The sequence below is a fragment of the Canis aureus genome, chromosome 4 (assembly GCF_053574225.1).
Source record: "Canis aureus isolate CA01 chromosome 4, VMU_Caureus_v.1.0, whole genome shotgun sequence".
Taxonomy (NCBI): domain Eukaryota; kingdom Metazoa; phylum Chordata; class Mammalia; order Carnivora; family Canidae; genus Canis; species Canis aureus.
This window is the reverse complement of record NC_135614.1, coordinates 37,569,630-37,586,312: the sequence shown is the minus strand read 5'-3', so window position 1 is coordinate 37,586,312 and position 16,683 is coordinate 37,569,630. Positions and strand designations below refer to the sequence as shown.

General features: G+C 40.5%; 1 long non-coding RNA gene across 1 annotated transcript in view; it reads left to right on the top strand.

Moving 5' to 3' along the window:
- The window catches only part of LOC144312534 (uncharacterized), a 181,740-nt gene that overhangs the window by 16,685 nt on the left and 148,372 nt on the right, over positions 1–16,683 (top strand). The window contains exon 3 of the long non-coding RNA XR_013378037.1: positions 13,231–13,334. This is a non-coding gene — a long non-coding RNA (uncharacterized LOC144312534). The remainder of the gene's footprint in view (positions 1–13,230; positions 13,335–16,683) is intronic.

The following is a 16,683-nucleotide window of genomic DNA, read 5'->3' as shown; positions in this document are numbered from 1 at the left end:
TCTACTCCACTTGCTCTACTGGCTACTGCATGCACAGATGCTGCCAGGTCAGCTTGTTGTTGGCCGTAAATTCCACATAATCATTGGTGCATTCACCCAACTGCATGTCCAAGTGAATGGTCTGGGGAACAGGGAAGCCAAAGATGGTGGTGAGGGGCTCTGGCTCCATGCACTTGCCAGAAACCCAGCTTCCATGCCCCAGTGTGGACCTGAACTGGCAGTTCAGTTCCTTACGCTCAATGACTTGGGGACTGGCCCTGCTCCATCCAGGTGCTGAACACCAGATCAGGATCTTGCCTGCATGGAGTTTCATGTTCAAAAGACAGAAGGGATGAGACAACATGTTAGAAACAGAGGTCTAACTCAGTATTTGAGACAGGCTAGAAGTTCTGTGTTGGTGGGAGGCGACAATGGAGAGCCTGGGAGCATTGAGATGCAGAAGAGCTCTGAATCTCGCGCTATGGAAGCTTGGTCTTTACCCTAGGGATGGCAGGAAATAAGGGATTTCCTCTCAAAGTTTCCCTCTCAAGGTTCCCTCTCATCCTCATCCTGTGTACTTACTTCCTGTAAAGCCCCAGCCCTCCTCAGTAGGCACTGCTGTACCCTTCTCACCCCAGGGACTGAGATGTTGAGGCCTGAGATGGTGGACCTCTTGCCTGCCACACTCACTAACTTGCCAATATAGAGGAGGGCAAATTGGATGGACTCGATGTGAAGGCCGATTTGGCACTTTTGGGGAGACTAGGAGGTAGGTGATGGTGAAGCTGCCCTGAGGGGCTATACTGATGGATCAGAAGTTTCTAGAGGAATCAGCTTCCAGTGAGCACATGTACCTGCTTCTAGGAGAGGAAATCTGGGGGTATCCTAGTTCTAGATCCCCATAGGCCAGGCCAGAGGGGAGGATGTAAGGGAAATGGCATCAATTTGGGCTGGTAAGTCTCAGATCCCAGCATTGCCAATACACAATGTTCTGTAGTTTGCAAAGAACATGGCCCAGATCAATCCTTCTTGCCTGTGAGGAGACAGGCCCTCCTTTGAGAAATGGAAGGCTAGGCATTGATTCTGAAGGCTTGGGGAGCTGTAGGCCATCAAGACCTGTCTTACCTAGTTCTCAGTATCCTATCTAGTTCTCAGGGTCTTTCCCAAATATGAACAAATTGATCCACTGTGGAGAGGCCTGCTTCTTTTCTGTGGTGTGGTCTGTTAGCTCAGTCGTATAGTTTCTTAATGGAAAAAATAGTACGGAAGTTCCTCAAGAAATTAAAACTAGAACTACCATATGATCATCCAGCTTTCCCACTTCTGGGTATATATCCAAAGGAAATGGAACCATTACCTGGGAGAAATATCTTTACTCTCATGTTCATTGCAGCATTATTCACAATAGCCAAGGTATGAAAACAATTTAAGTGTCTGTCAATGAATGAACAGATCAAGAAAATGTGATATATGTATTCTCTCTTTATATACAATGGGATATTATTCAACCTTAAGAAAGAAGGAAATCCTATCATTTGCTATGACATGGATGAAAGTAGAGGGTGTTATACTAAGTGAAATAAGCCAGACAGAGAAAGACAAATACTGCCTAGTATTACTTATATGTAGAATGTTTAAAAAAAATAAAAAAGTCAAACTTACTGAAACAGAGTAGAAGAATGGTTTTCAGGGGCTGTAGGTTGGGAGATAAAGGGACACATGGGAGAGGAAGGAGTCAGGTACTAACATGCCCATGAGTCACTAAAAAGGAGCCTGAGCCCTTCTAGAAGAAAAAAAAACACAAACTCTGGATGATTTGGGAGATCCTAGAACAGAATGACATGTGTTGCTTCCCCAGGTGAAGTCCCAGAGAGTCCATGAAAGAATGGTGGTGTGGTGTGCGTAGGCAGGTGGGGTTCAATGTGGTGTAGAGCAGCAGGAGGGGTCCAGAATCAGCATTTATACACCAGACCTGAAGGTGTCTTGCGGCTGGCAGTGAAGGACACAGTAATGAAGGACACAGAAGTGACTTATGTTAGTTGACAACCAAGGATCAGAAACCCCTTCCCACACTTCCCGATAACTTGACACCCTTTAAATCCTCCAGAACTGAGAAGCAAGCCAATGGATGGATTAGGGGGCCCCTGAATTAACTGAGATTATGTTAATTAGAGAGAAATTAAGTCCTGTGCGTATGTGGAATAAATTGGTTCCTATCACCTAAGGTTTAAGTAATCGTAAAATTTCTTCCTGCTCTCTCATTTGTTACATACATAATTATATAGGCATCAAAAATTGTATATTTTGCTAGTACTTTATGTATGTATCTACCAATCTAAGATGGTATGTAGTACAGTTTAAAATGAGTATTAGTGGGTTAGCCACAAGGTGGTACTAGAAAGCTATCTTGGTCTCTTGGTGCTTCGACTGTTACAGATTTTACTAAGCAACTGTGAAGCACTGTAATAATGGCAGTAATCATAGTAAAAGTTGAAATAATGGAAGCATTGGGGTCATGTGAGGCAGTGTTTGTATTTGAAAATCATAAAAATAGACTCTCTGGAAGATGCTATCAAATAGTTTGTACTCTTCTACTTCTTCCTATCCATGTCATGTCATCATAGAACAACCTGATCATTACCTGAAGCATCAAACACTAATACATTCAGTACATACAGGAAAAATATAAATTGACATGCTCTCTTAAGCCATAGAGTTTTAACATTTAAATGAGTATTTTTACAAGATGTGTGCCTTAAAAACATCTGGAACATCCTGAAACCATCTCTCAAACCCAAAAAAGTTCAGCCCCCAAATGTGAACACAATAGTTCAGCAAAGGTATTGTGTAACTTCTGGAGTACTTGCTCTCATGCTGTGAATGAGGAAAGAGAAGTACCTCTTTCTGGTTTGTCGCTTTTTCTTTTCTTTTCTTTTCTTTTTTTCTTTTTTTTATCCTTTGTTCACTATTTTGTTTCTTAAATTCTTCACATGAATAAAATCATATGATAGTGGTCTTTCTCCAATTGGCTTATTTCGCTTAGCATTATACTTTCCAGCTCCATCTATGTTGTGGCAAATGGCAAGATTTCATTCTTTTTTATGGCTGAGTAATATTCCATTGTGTATAGGTACATATCTTCTTTGTCAGATTCAACTCTAGAGAACAAACAGTTGGTTACCAGAGGGGAAGGGGGATGGGTGAAATAGGTGAAGGGGATGAATAGTACACTTATCTCAATGAGCACTGAGTAATATATGGAACTGTTGAACCACTATATTGTACACCTGAAACTAACATAACACTGTATATTGATTACACTGGAATTAAAAGAAAAAAAAGTGCCTCTTTTAGGCAGTCTTGCTAGGTTCCATCCTTCTCCTCACCCCTCTCAAGTAAATGTAATATTATTTATTTATTTATTTATTTTTATTTTATTTATTTATTTATTTATTTTTTATTTTTTAGTAAATGTAATTTTAAAGCGATATATAGTAAAAACAGAAGAGGTTTAGAATAGCTCACAGGGAAGAACTTTCTAAATACAAGGTTGGTAGAGAAGGGAAAGTACCATGTCACAACCCTGAAGACCACTTACTGGGAACATGGAGAGGTAGGCTTAAGAAGAAAGCAGTGACTTGATGTGATCCATGGGAGTCTAGTCCATGGTCTGGTAGCAGGGGAAATTTATTTTCCTAGGAACTGGAAGCACTATATGGATTTAAAGATAGGAGTGACATAAATATGTCAGCTGGCATATGTCCTTGCAGAATTTTAATGAAACCATGCTGTTAGGATGCCAGTCAAGAGTAGGTGCTAAAAATCAAGTGTGGAAATGATGACACTTTGAAGATTTAACTGTGTTTGTGAAAAGGATCAGATGGGAATCTATGGGAGGATGCAGCAGGGTGGGGGGAATGATGCCCCCAGTTTTCTCCCTCAGGAGACTGCTAAGAAGAACTTGAATGTGAAGAAGGGGAGTCTGTCGGTCCATGCAACCCTCTCTTGGGAACCCCTTTCTGGGGTCATCAGAAGAGAACATCAAAAACCCACTGGGAGAAGAAAGGTTTATCCCTGAATATTCAATGTTTCCATTTTATTAAAGAATATAGTTTTAATTTTCATATTAAGTTTTAACTTTACTCTCAGTATAGTTAACATACAGTACTATATTAGTTTCAGGTGTACAATGTAGTGGTTCAACACTTTCATACATCACCCAGTGCTCATCACCACAAGTGCCCTCCTTAATCCCCATCACCTATTTCCCCCCATACCGCACCCCTCTCTGCTGGTGACCATTGTTCCTCCTCTATAGTTAACAGTCTGTTTCTTGGTTTGTCTATGTCTCTCTCTCTTTTTAACTTTGCTTGTTTGTTTTGTTAAAGAATTCAATTTCTAAAGCCTAGGTCAAATGTATCCTTGCATGTAGATGAAGAAAAGGATTAGATATGTTTTTCTGTAGCTTGATAATGCATTTATATCCCACAAAATAATGAAGTTCTTTCCCCCATGGCACACTTAGTACTTTGCAGATATAATACTTTGTCTCTCACTGGTATTTTATTTTAAAATATTCACAAGCAATCACTGACTTTGAGTGGTGAATATGCGGATGCTCTTTGTACTACTCTACTTTTGGAGCATGTTTGAAACTGTTAAATTTTTAAAAAATCATTAAAGTTTTTTCCAACTTTTCCAACACATATCATGTTAGTAAACCCATTTCATATGTGAACCAGGTTAAGAGAGAGATGTTCCTTTAGGAAATGCAACCACCTTGTTTGATTGATTCATCCAAAAGCAGACAGAAAACTCAGAGCCTGAGAAGTGCACTGAATGTATCTAAAAACAGAACCTGCCTAGTAATCTCTGGGAGAAGAATAATGTTTAAGAATATTCCCTTGCCAGATGTTTTGGGGAAATTTCTTTCATGCCTGATTTGGCAAATTGACTCATGGCTAACACTGGAAGGGAAGGGGGCCACATGATTAAAAGGAGATTGTATTAGTCAGCTCAGGCTGCCATGCCACAAGACTGGGTGGCTTAAATAACCAAAGGTTATTTTCTCACAGTTGTGGAGGTTGGAAAGTCCCAGAGTAATGGCTGGCAGCATCTGGTTCTGGTGAGAGCTCTCTTCCTGGCTTACAGATGGATTCCTTCTTGCTGTGTGTTCATGTGACCTTTCTTTGGAGAGAGTGTGTGGCAAGGGAGGGAGCAATCTCTTTTGGGTCTCCTCCAATAAGGCACTAATCCCATCATGGGAATCCTCCTAGGCTCATCTAGCCCTAATTACCTTCCAAAGGCCCCATCTCCAAATTCCATCAGAGTGGGGCTTACGGTTTCAACATGTATATTTGAGGGGGCCACAACCATTCAATACCTAAGCCTGATGTAAAGAACTTCAGAGTAATGTGCTAAAATTTGTGTGGACTGTAACAAATTCAAGTGATTCAAGTCTCCACAAACTATTCCCTAACCTTAATCCTTTCATACTTCCTCTCCTGTGTGGCAACTAGTCTATCACTCAGAGTAGTGGAACCCAAGAAATACACTGAATTCACATTAGTGCCTTCACACTTCAGTCCCTTCTCCTCCTACCCACAAGACCTATCTAATGGAACTATTTCTACAAAATTTTAAATCAATGCTAAGGGCTGAGTCTTTTGGGGGCATTTCCATTTTAATAGGGTATGTTAAAGAAGAACCTCCAAAATGAAGAAAAAAAATCTCCTCTACTATAATTTCAGGAAATGCTATATCTAATGAGGAGTTTGCAAACTTGGGATTTCATCTCATTAAATCACCACATAGAAGTAGTCAATATTCTCTTGGCTTATGAGACTGGCCTTTGTCAAGAATTAGGTAAGAGGTGGGCCGAGGACAATTTTACCTTGCCAATAATGGGTGAATGAAACTTTATGGCAAATTAATAATGGAATTTTAGAAATATCAGCTAGATCAAGTTATAGATGAGGAAATGAAAGTATAGCTTAGCTGGGTGAATTGCCCAATACCGCATAGCTCCTTGAAGATCCAAGACTAGAACACCTTTCTATTATACCATTTCACATGAATGCTCCAGTTCTGCTTCATATCATTAGACATCAAGACCAGCCTCTGGCAGCACACTTTCCCTCTAGACCTGTTAATGAGGAGGTGGATAAAGGGACTATTTCCTTACCAGCAGGCCTTTCATTTCTTAGCTCTGAGCAAGAAATTCTATAGTTTCATGCTGCGTTGGGCCTCAGAGATTTCTTTGTGGCTTCCTGTTAAAGCAAACCACACATGTTGAATTGCCAGCTGTTGCCACCCCACCTTCTCTATTCATAATTTACAACATCAGGCACTTTCCAGGTCTTGTTGCTTCCTTAATTATCAACACAATAAAATAACAAGCATAAGTCTATTCTACCTTCACAGGTTCCTGGGAAGGTCTCACTTCAGAGAGATCTATGGGGTCAGTGGAGAAATGCTGGATTTAGTACATGTTTCAGACATGAAGCCACCTTCTCTATCTCTTAGATCCCTTCTGATTATCCAGTGTGATTGTGGTAGATAGGCTGCTCCTGGACCATTTGGTCTAATGCAACTTTGACACTTGGCTGTTGGGAGCAGCCAGGAATGTGGAAACAGCATAGTGAATTCATTGCTTCCATGTTCATTTGAGTTTATGAAGAAAAGGCATATTAGCCCTTGGATGGATTAATAACAAGGAAGAATGTTAAAGGCATTTTGGGACATTGTAAAAATTTTCAAATACAAAGTAAATGGAGTATAATGAATCTCTTTCACCTAGCTTCAACAATCTGCCATTCTCAATCTATCCAACCTTTATACATTTCCCATTCTTAATTATTATCAATTTTAAAAATTAAAATATATGTACACTGAAATGCACAATTTTTAGCTATATAATTTAGAAATGGCTATACCCACGTAATCCATACCCCTATCATCTTCTTTTGGCACATTTAAAATATGTAAATTGGTAGGTAGGGAAATTGTATGCTTTAGCTTTTCTCATTTGCAAATCATGAAACATTGCTGTGGATGTTCCTCATTTGGGGGATCTTCCCTTTTGCCTCCTGTCCTCTCATTTCAGTGCTGCAAGATCAACCCTTTCTTCTTCACCCTTGTTTCTGATACTGTTTTTCTCTGCACAATTGGCTTTGGGTTTCTACCTACATCCTTGGATTTGAGGAGCCAAATGAGATTTCTAGTAATTTCCTTTTTCTTTTCTTTTCTTTTCTTTTCTTTTCTTTTCTTTTCTTTTCTTTTCTTTTCTTTTCTTTTCTTTTTTCTTTTCTTTTCTTCCTTTCTCTCTCTCTCTCTCTCTCTCTTGCTCTCTTTCAATTTTATTTATTTGAGAGAGAGAAAGTACAAGGAGGTTGGGGGAGAGGGAGAAGCAGGGATCCTCAGAGGGATCCCCCCTCTGAGCAGGGATCTCAGTGTGGAGCTTGATCCTAGGACCCTGGGATCATGACCTGAGCTGAAGGCAGACACTTAACTGAGTGACCCAGGTGCTCATCTAGTAATTTCTTCATTGGCTCCACCTGTCTCAGATAAGAAGCCTATTCTAATCTCCTCCCAGAATGCTACAGCCCAGCTCACTCTTGATTATTTTGCCTGATAGGAGAGAGAAATGGAGTGGTTAGTCCAACCTTCTTAGCCCACCCAGGGAACCAACTGGAAGGGAGAAGGGGCATAGAAGTAACAAATAAAATGCATTCTTTTTAATTACCCCAAGTCTAATGAATACAATATGAATGAAATGGAAAGGTATAAGAGAAATGCGTCAAGCTATTTCTGATAAAAAGAAAGGAAAGTGAAGTAGGGCTTTTGGGCTGAGCATCAGGGTGATAATTCTTGCTTTAAATCTCCCACCTGAGGCAGTATATTTCAGCCAGATACACAACTAGCTACATACTCATACCCTAGAAAAAACATACATTCACAAGAAGTTTTCTGAAGCAATATATATTTATGTAATATATTTCTCTATTTCATTAAGAAAAAAAAAAAAGAAAAGCTTGTCACTGTTTCACTAAAATAATTTTGTAACCCTTAGTTACAGTTTGAAAACCACTGCCTAAAGTCTGTCTAAGACGGGGGTTGGGACTCCTCTCTCTGGTATTCTTGGTCTCATCATTTCCTTCACTGGGAGCCAGTTTGATCCTTCACAGAGTATGGTTTCTCAGCTTGAATCCAGGATACCTAGGCTCCTTATAAGAGATGATATTTAGCTAGGGATTATTTGAATCCAGCCAATACTGAGTATCTGCTAGAGGGAAGGCTCCTCTTCACAGCCTGCCAAACCCACCATAGCTAGGGTGGAGGCAGCTGGAGAGCCAGCCATTGTCCGAGGTAATGAGCGAATGCTGATGCTTCATAATTGTGCACATGCTCAGCCTGCCCACTAATTCCCTGTTGTGTTTGCCATACCCTCCAGCCACAGGAAGAAATACAAGCCTCTCATTGGGTGCTGTGTGTGCAAAGAAAGTACCAGGCCCGTTCTCCAGAAATTTAATTCAAGTTAGTAGAACTAACTTCCTATATCTGAACCCAGAAAGAAAAATATTATAAAAAAAGGTTGGATGATATTACCTATCCAATAATAACGGCCTTAGAAATATTATAGTGCATAGCATATATAGATTAGATTTTTTTACTTTTTAAAAATTATTGAAGTATAGTTGATATACAATGTTATATTAGTTCAGGTGTACAACATAGTGATTCAACAATTGTTTTTTTTTTTTTTTTTTTTAATTTTTATTTATTTATGATAGTCACAGAGAGAGAGAGAGAGAGAGGCAGAGACACAGGCAGAGGGAGAAGCAGGCTCCATGCACCGTGAGCCTGATGTGGGATTCGATCCCGGGTCTCCAGGATCACACCCTGGGCCAAAGGCAGGCGCCAAACCGCTGCGCCACCCAGGGATCCCGTGATTCAACAATTGTATACATTATTCAGTGCTCACATGGTAAGTATAGTCATTATCTGTCACTATACTTTGTTACAATATTATTGACCATATTTTCTATGCTGTCCTTTTAATCTCTGTGATTTATTTATTTTGTAGCTGGGATTGTGTATGTCTTAATTTCCTTCACCTATTTCACCCATCCCCCTCCCCTCCCCTCTGGTAACCACCAGTTTGTTTTCTGAATTTATGAGTCTGTTTCTGTTTGTTCATTGGTTTTGTTTTTTAAATTCCACATATAACTAAAATCACATGGTATTTATCTTTCTTTGTCTGACTTATTTCACTTAGCATAATACCCTCTAGGTTCATCCATGTTGTTGGCAAATGTCAAGATCTCATTATTTTTTATGGCTGAGTGATATATATATATATATACATAATCTTTATCCATTCATCTACCAACAAACATTTGGTTTGCTTTCATGTCTTGGCTATTGCAAGTAATGCTGTAATAAACATAGAAATGCATTTATCTTTTTGAATTACAATTTTCATTTTCCTTAGGTTAATACCCAGAGGTGGAATTACTAGATCATATGATACTTCTATTTTTAGTTTTTGGAGGAACCTCTATACTGTTTTCTATAGTGACTCCACCAATTTACAACCCACCAATAGTGCATGAGGGTTCCTTTCTTCCACATCTCACATCCTCACCAACACTTACTTCTTGTCTTTTTTATTCTAGCCATGGTAGAGTTCTTTATATATCTTGGATATTGAACCCCTATTGGATATATCATTTGCAAATATCTCCTCTCATTTAGTAGATTGCCTTTTCATTTTCTTGATGGTTTCTTTCACTGTACAAAAGCTTTTTATTTTGATGTAGTCCCAATTGTTCATTTTTTCTTTTGTTTCCCTTGCCTGGGAGATATATCCAGAAGAATATCGCTATAGTTGATGTTCAAGAGATTACTGCTGATCCAGTTTTATATAAAAATATAATAATGGAAAACAACAACAACAACAAAACAAAAACAAAAAAATAATAATAATGGTTAAATTTCACCTGGCTCTTCCTGGTGATCCATATAATATGTTCTACATGAGTTACATCCTGGAATTTTTTCAATATCCCTATGAAATAAGTAATATGATAACCCTCATTCACAGATGGGGAAATTGAAACTCAAAGACGTTAAGTAACTTGTCCAAGATTACCCAGGAAGTAATCAGTTTTGTCAGGGGTTGAACTCAGGCTATCTCATTTCTGTGTGGACACAAAGATGTGCCACTTGATTCTTCTTTAAGAAAGTGCTTGTATCTTCAGCTGCCAGGAGTGCTGTCAATGTCAGCTTTCATCTGTCAAAATGTTTAGGGATTGATTCAGCCCCAAAGAAACTCCTTGACCTGAGTCACAGCCTTCTTAGAGCTGTTTATATCCAGTGACTGGTTTAGGTGGAGATATAAATGCCCCGCCATGGCAGGCCAACATAGGGCAACTCTGAAAGATCAGCTTAGCTCTAGAGCTTTCTTTCAGATCATCTAAGGTTGCCATCAGGTCTATACCAAGCTGTACTTTTCTGTCTGTCCAATCTTGTCTCCTTTGTCTTTTTCCCACATTCCTTTTGAGTAGTTTCCTTAGTAAATATTCTACACACCAAATTTTTTCTCTGCATATGCTTTCCTGAGGAAAAAAATAACTGTAGCAAGTGAAAATACTCCCAAAGGGTAGATCTTCAAGCTGTCATCCACTTTGTGCAGAGAGAAATGGCCCAAAGTTAGAATATATACAGAGTCATAGTAATGGCAAATGGCCTAGCCAGTTAGACAGGAACATGAAAGGAAGAAGAATGGAAGAATAGGGAGACAAGAATGGGTAGGGACATGTGAATGGACATATGGCAGTGGATGAAAAACATGTAGACCTTTCTATTATATATTAAAGTCCACCAAAGGGCATCTACCACAGAAGAGACACTAAGCAACCAAGTAGACAAAATGACTCAGCCAGATGTCAGATAGATCCTGTCATCAGCCAACCCAGTGCCAGCAAAATGGGCATAGAATAAAGTAGCTTTGGTGACAGAAATGGAGGCTATCCATGGACCTAACAACATGGGCACTAACTTAACAAGGCTAATGTCGCTGCTACTGCTTCCAAATATACAGCCTGCCATTAACAGAGACTAATGGTAGGCCCCCACTATGGCACTCATTCTTTTTTTTTTTTAATTTTATTTATTTATTCATGAGAGACACACAGAGAGGCAGAGACATAGGCAGAGGGAGAATAGGCTACCTGCGGGGAGCCTGATGCAGGACTTGATTCTGGGACCCCAGGATCACGACCTGAGCCAAAGGCAGACACTCAACCACTGAGCCACCCAGGTGCCCCAATGGCACCCGTTCTTTGAGGAGACTGACCATTTGATGGCAAGTTGAGTACATTGGATCACTTTTTCTCCAAAAGGGCCAGCAATTCATGCTCACACTGGACACACAGTCCTGGTATAGGTTTGCCTTTCCTACCTTCAGGTCTTCAGTCAATGTTACTAATCCAAAGGCTTACAGAGTGTTACTCTATTGACATGAGATCCCATAGAGCACTGAAACAAATCTGGTAACCCACATTACCTGAAGTGTAGGAATGGGCTCATGACCACAGGACCCACTGGTCATATCACATACTGCACCAGCAAGAAGCTGCTTGGAAAAAGTAGAACAGCCTCCTAGAAGCACAGCTGAAGTAGAACAGCCTTCTAGAAGCACAGCTGAAGTGCCATCTTGAAGGTGATACTTTATGAGAATGGTGAGCCACCCTCCAGGGCATGGCATATATGTTGAATCAAAGATTTCATACGGAGCTGCATCTGTGATAAGAAGTCTACATGGGTCAAAAAAACCAAAGGGTGGAAGCAGGAGTGACCACACTTGCCTCAACTTCCTATTGGGAAATGATCCATTTGGGAAATTTGTGCATCTTGTCCCCAAAGCTCTTGCCTCTGCAGGGTTAGAATTCCTCTTCTGCAGTGGAAGACCACCTCCACCAAGGATACAGATATCAGCAGGCAAGAAGAGTCACTATCTTGGCTGAGGTAATTGACACTAATCATCAAGAAGAGCAGTGCTCTAATTACATAATAGAGGCAAAGACAGTATGTTTAGCACACAGATGACTTATTTGAGCACTTCTTTGTTCTCCCTTCAGTTGTAACAGTAAATGAACAAGTGCAGCAATCACAGATGAGAATCTGGATTGTGTCACCAAGTAAACAGCCTAGACCAGCTCTTGAGGGTGAGGAGATCTAGACTTGCTAGTGGAGAAGGGAGACAATGATTAGCATTTGGGACCCTAGGACCTACAGGATTGTAATTTTTCCCACTAAACTTTCCTTTCTAAGATTCCCCCAGAAGGAGAGGCCCACCAGAATCGTGGAGAAGAGGCTCCCTCAATATATATGGACTGGATCCAGTGGCTCAAGGAGTGACTTGTGATGAACATGGAAATGTACCCCACAGTTCTCCCTTCAGGAAAGGACACCTGGGTGGCTCAGTGGTTGAGCATCTGCCCTTGGCTCAGGGCATGATCCTGGGACTCTGGGATTGAGTCCTACATCGGGCTTCCTTCATGGAACCTGCTTCTCCCTCTGTCTGTGTCTCTGCCTCTCTCTGTGTGTCTCTCATGAATAAATAAATAAAATCTTTAAAAAAAATAAAAAAAGACTTTTTGGGGTACCTGGGTGGCTCAGTGGTTGAGCGTCTGCCTTTGACTCAGGTTGTGATCCCGGGGTCCTGTGATCAAGTCTCACATCAGGCTCCCTGCGGGGATCCTGCTTCTCTCTCTGCCTATGTCTCTGCCTCTCTCTGTGTCTCTCATGAATAGATAAATAAAATCTTAAAAAAAAAAAAAAAAAAAAAGGACTTGTAGCCCAGCTTCTAAGAGTGCTGTCAGAAGACAATCTTGAGCTGCCAGTCCATCAGGAACAGACTCTCTACTTGGGCATACTACTCTTGAATTTTTTGGATTTTCTTCCTCTCACTTCCCACCACCCCCACCACATAAATAAGGATGATAAATACCTTTCTCTACTCGATAGCATTAAGTAAGAAATTTAAACATTTAAATCAGTACTTACTGATTTGTCATAAGGGCTCAATAAAAGTTAATTGAGTTTTCGCAATTCTACTTTACTGTTTTCTCTCAGGAATTTACAACCTCATTTTATAATAAATAATTGGTACTGTGGATAGGGGAGGCAAGTCACCATTAAACTATGTAATTCTAATGATTTTACTCTCAAAATGTGTGCTTCAAGCTAAGAGAGCTCTGGAACATCATTGTGACCTGGAGAGGTGAAGGAAGGCTTCCTGAGGGGTATGGGAGCTTAGTTGGACTCAAAAACACCCTGCGGAGAGAAAGGTGAGCAGAGGGCACTGGGAGCAGGTGTGTGTGATTGTCCCATTCCAACTCTAGCATGTGGTCCTAAGCAGAATTTGGAAGGGCAAGTATCAGGTAATTAAGTTTGCACAGTGTTGTAATGGTTTTAACCAGTAACTTTAGACATATAAGACACTATAACTTATAATGTATACAGTATAGTGAAGTGTACTACAAAAATATGAAGTATTATTATAACCAAGAGGAATCTGAGAAGAAAAAAAACTGGATAAGGATATGTTAGGCTATGCACTCATCTGAGATAAATACATAAAACCTTTGAAATTGTGACATTAACCATACTGTTAGATTTATGGCCATGGGTATTGCTCTCATTCCAAGCGCCTACTTTACATTTATCATCTTTACATTCATCTGGCATCTCTATTTTCTTTTTTTTTTAAATATTTATTTATTTATGATAGACATAGAGAGAGAGAGAAGCAGAGACACAGGAGGAGGGAGAAGCAGGCTCCATGCTGGGAGCCCGACGCGGGACTCGATCCCGTGACTCCAGGATCGCGCCCTGGGCCAAAGGCAGGAACCAAACCGCTGAGCTACCCAGGGATCCCCATCTATTTTCTTTTCTTTTTTTTAATTTATTTTTTATTGGTGTTCAATTTGCCAACATATAGAATAACACCCAGGGCTCATCCCATCAAGTGCCCCCCTCAGTGCCCGTCACCCAGTCACCCCCACCCCCCCACCCACCTCCCTTTCTACCACCCCTTGTTCGTTTCCCAGAGTTAGGAGTCTCTTATGTTCTGTCTCCCTTTCTGATATTTCCCTGGCATCTCTATTTTCAATGTCTTACAAATTTCTCCCTCTTCTAGTAACCTTTTCAGCTGAAATTTCATGTGCTTCGTATCAGCTCAGAAGCAAATTCTTTTCTGGAAGGTTGCATCTATCTGTTCAGCCATTTCTGAATTACCCAAGCATGAGCAAATGTTGTTTAGGAAGGTTGTCAAGATCTACTTTTTGTGTGTTCAGATTTAATTCAAGATGGTTTAAATTTAAACCTCCAGAGCTGTCATGCACATATTCTGTCAGGAGAAAAACATTCTTTGCTTTGAAATATAATTGGTTGAGGTTTACATTCTGTTTTCTGTATATATGCAGTGTGCTTATGAAGAGATCTACTTGAATCCTGGAAAATAGTTTGGGTTTCCAGACCCTCCATACGTGTGTATTTAGAAAATGTTTGCCTCCTTTCTTTTCTTTTCTTTTCTTTTGCCCCAAACCATCAATTGTCTAGGAGGATTTGAGAGTAACAACTCCCATCTGGCTGTATGTCAGACAGTAGTAAAAGTTTTATTCTATGAAAAAATAGGAAAATAAAGATTCTAAAGATTTATTTATTTTTAAAGAGATTTTATTTATTTATTCACGAGAGACACAGAGAGAGGCAGAGACGTAGGCAGAGGGAGAAGCAGGCTCCCTGTGTAGAGCCTGATGCGGGACTTGATCCCAGGACCCTGGGATCACAATCTGAGCCAAAGGCAGATACTCAACCACTGAACTACCCAGGTACCCCTAAATATTTATTTTTTAGAAGCTTGAGCATTGGTCCTTGTTCTATTGTAGACAGAAATATTTGTGTTTACATTAATGTCTTTTAAGCAAATACTATTGGATATATTGACAGAATTTTTCTAAGATGACATTCTATTCCTTGTATGAGTTATAAGTGCCCAGAGTCCTGGAAACATACAGAATTAAAAAGAACTGGAGTAGGAAGGAGTGGATGGGGCAGAGAGGGGGGAGAAGAGAGCAAAACCAGCTTCCTTCTAACCTGGTAGACAGTTTGAAGACATAGGGATGTCTTCTAGTTCTATAGCTGCATGACAAATGACCTCAAAACTTAGTGGCTTAAAACCACAACAAAATTTTATTACTGCTACGTATCTCTGGGGTCATCTTGGCTCAGTTGGACAGTTTTTGCTCAGGATCTAGAATCATCTGAAGACTCTCATTCACTGGTGTCTGGCATCTGGGCTGGGAAGGCTTGAACATCTGAGGCTCCTTGGGCAGCTCTGTCTTTACATGGTTTCTCTAACATGGCAGCTTAGTGTGGACCAAGGTCCCTGTCCCAAGTGAGAGAATGGAATTGGTAGTATCTTTTCTCGTTTGGCCTCAGAAGTCAAGAGAGTCATAAAGGCCCACTCTGGTTCACGGGGAGGCAGACAGACTCCATGTCTTAATGAGAGGTGCACCAAAAAATCTGCAGATGTGTTTTATTTTTTTTACTTTTTATTTTTTTGTATATTTTTAAATTGGAGTTCGATTTGTCAACATATAGCTTAATACCCAGTGCTCATCCTGTCAAGTGTCCCCTTGTCACCCAGTCACCCCAAACCCCGCCCACCTCCCTTTCCACCACCCCTTGTTTGTTTCCCAGAATTAGGTATGTCTCATGTCCTGTCACCCTCTCTGATATTTCCCACTCATTTTCTCTCCTTTCCCCTTATAATCCCTTTCACTATTTCTTATATACCCCATATGAGTGAAACCATATGATGATTGTCCTTCTCCGATGGACTTACTTCACTCAGCATAATACCCTCCAGTTCCATCCACATGGAAGCAAATGGTGGATATTTGTCCTTTCTGATGGCTGAGTAATATCCCATTGTATATATAGACCAAACCTTCTTTATCCATCATTTGTCCATGGACACAGAGGCTCCTTCCTCAGTTTGGCTATTGTGGCCATTGCTGCTATAAACATTGGGGTGCAGGTGTCCTGGCATTTCACTGCATCTGTATCTTTGGGGTAAATCCCCAGCAGTGCAATTGCTGGGTCAAAGGGCAGTTCTAATTTTAACTCTTTGAGGAACCTCCACACAGTTTTCCAGAGTGGCTGCACCAGGTCACATTCCTACCAAGAGTGCAAGAGGCTTCTCCTTTCTCCACATCCTCTCCAACATTTGTTGTTTCCTGCCTTGTTAATTTTCCCCATTCTCACTGGTGTGAGGTGGTATCTCATTGTGGTTTTGATTTGTATTTCCCTGATGGCAAGTGATGCAGAGCATTTTCTCATGTGCTTGTTGGCCGTGTCTATGTCTTCTTTGGTGAAATTTCTTTTTTTTTTTTAATTTATTTTATTTATTTATGATAGGCACACAGTGAGAGAGAGAGGCAGAGACATAGGCAGAGGGAGAAGCAGGCTCCATGCACCGGGAGCCTGACGTGGGATTCGATCCCGGGTCTCCAGGATCACGCCCTGGGCCAAAGGCAGGCGCTAAACCGCTGCGCCACCCAGGGATCCCTTTTGGTGAAATTTCTATTCATGTCTTCTGCCCATTTCATGATTGGATTGTTTGTTTCTTGG